Here is a 2396-nt window from a genome sequence, read left to right on the forward strand (position 1 = left end):
GCTTCGGTGCAGGTGATGGGACCCAGGGAAAATGTACTATGCTTAGGTCTGAGCAGAAAGCATTCCTTGAATGCAGCTTTCAGCTAGCATCTCTCGCTGGGGACTTAGAACCTAGCTCAACTCGAAGTGAGGACATGCCGTGGAAATGCGCTATACCTAGGTCAGAAATCCAAGCTCTCCCGCATTGCAGCTGTCGAGGGGCGTCTCTTTGGTGCTGGTAGACACTAACACCGGGGAGGTGTGACCGATCTATGGTCAACTGTGAGACGCAAGTCTTCCTTCATTGGAGCGTCTGACCAGACTCTCACGTCAAGCCGTGCCGACATAGGTGAAAGTGCGGCAGGACACTCCAGGGAAATGGGACCAATGTAACTGACGGGAAAACAGCTTTGCCGGAAAGCAGCGACTCACAGGCCTCTGAAAAGGCAACATGAACTCATGTCAACTGTAGGTGCGGAAGCTCAGTTACCCTGCCCTGGGCTTCACTCTCCGAGGCAAACAGCCCTTGAATGCAGCTTTCAGCTAGCCCTGCTCTTACGGGAGTTCGTTACAACCTAGCCGTTAGATCTGTTCTGAGGAGGTGCCTTGGAAATGCACGTACTTAACGCTGAGATGGGGCAGCTGTGCTGCCCGGCCGTTTTCAACGCAACCTCACTGATATGATGGGCGAGGTTCCCTGCACAGAAGAGTAGCAGGGCCACGAAAGCACTTGAGAGCTCCGGTGAGAAAGAAGCGCTCCTGGAGTAGAGCTTTAAACTTCCCGGACAAAACGCAAAGAAGAGGTACAGGAAATCATATACAAATAAGCCTGGCGGCTCGAGGGATGTGCAGTCCAAGTGAATCCCAGTCACTAGCGTTCCTTGAAGGTAGCTTCTGAGAAGCCACTCAATGAACGGAATCGGAGCGCATAAATACTTCAGGTGCAGAGGCCCCAACGAAATGCACTGTGCTAGAGTCTCCGATACAAACATCCCTGGACCGCAGCTCCCCACCCGCCTCTCGCATATGGGAGTTAGAGGCCAGCTGACAGTTCGACGAGCGGGTGCCACGGGCAGGCACAAGCATTCCTCCTCGGCAGCTTTCAACTGGGCTTTCAAGAAATCTGGGGTGGCAGAAGTAATCGCAAGAGGAGTGAACGTGAAATGGAAAGTCTACACCCGGACGTGTGAGAAACAAAGGTTCCTTCCGAGGCCCCATCCAAACCCTCTTCCCGAAACCCATGACAATAGCTAACAAAGGTAAGCGGGGAGTATCGAGGGACATGTGATCTACTTCCCGCTGAGATGCAAGTGCTCCGTGGGGCAGGTCCTGAACACCGCAGAGAGGAGGCAGTAGGAACTTATGACCCCAGAATCTGTGCAGACGCACGGAAATACGCTGTACTGACTGCTCCGAGAGAAGCATTCCTGCAATGCACATTTCAACCAGCCTGGCGCATGAGCGAGTCAGAACCTAGGTCCAGGTTAGTTTCCGGGGTGCCGTGGAGCTGTGCTCTTCTTCCCTCAGAGAACCATGCAGTCGTGCACTGCAACTTCCCTCCAGCCCATCACAGCAGGGAGGAAGAAGCTACCTACACACCCCGCCGAGTTGCAATGGAAATGCCACCTGGTTCACTGAAATGCTCTATTGTTCACCGTGAGACAGAAGCGTTGTTCTCTGAGTGCATTCCAGTACCCTCGTCAATACCGGCATGGGAACATAGACCAGAGAGGTTTGGAGACGCGTGGGCAGTGTCTCTTCCGAACTCTTGAGGCACAAGTGATCCTTGAAGGCAGCCTCTAACATGCCTTCCTCGGAAAGGAGTTAGAAACTGCTTCGGTGCAGGTGATGGGACCCAGGGAAAATGTACTATGCTTAGGTCTGAGCAGAAAGCATTCCTTGAATGCAGCTTTCAGCTAGCATCTCTCGCTGGGGACTTAGAACCTAGCTCAACTCGAAGTGAGGACATGCCGTGGAAATGCGCTATACCTAGGTCAGAAATCCAAGCTCTCCCGCATTGCAGCTGTCGAGGGGCGTCTCTTTGGTGCTGCTAGACACTAACACCGGGGAGGTGTGACCGATCTATGGTCAACTGTGAGACGCAAGTCTTCCTTCATTGGAGCGTCTGACCAGACTCTCACGTCAAGCCGTGCCGACATAGCTGAAAGTGCGGCAGGACACTCCAGGGAAATGGGACCAATGTAACTGACGGGAAAACAGCTTTGCCGGAAAGCAGCGACTCACAGGCCTCTGAAAAGGCAACATGAACTCATGTCAACTGTAGGTGCGGAAGCTCAGTTACCCTGCCCTGGGCTTCACTCTCCGAGGCAAACAGCCCTTGAATGCAGCTTTCAGCTAGCCCTGCTCTTACGGGAGTTCGTTACAACCTAGCCGTTAGATCTGTTCTGAGGAGGTGC

This window comes from Canis aureus, chromosome X (genome assembly GCF_053574225.1).
Source record: "Canis aureus isolate CA01 chromosome X, VMU_Caureus_v.1.0, whole genome shotgun sequence".
NCBI lineage: Eukaryota > Metazoa > Chordata > Mammalia > Carnivora > Canidae > Canis > Canis aureus.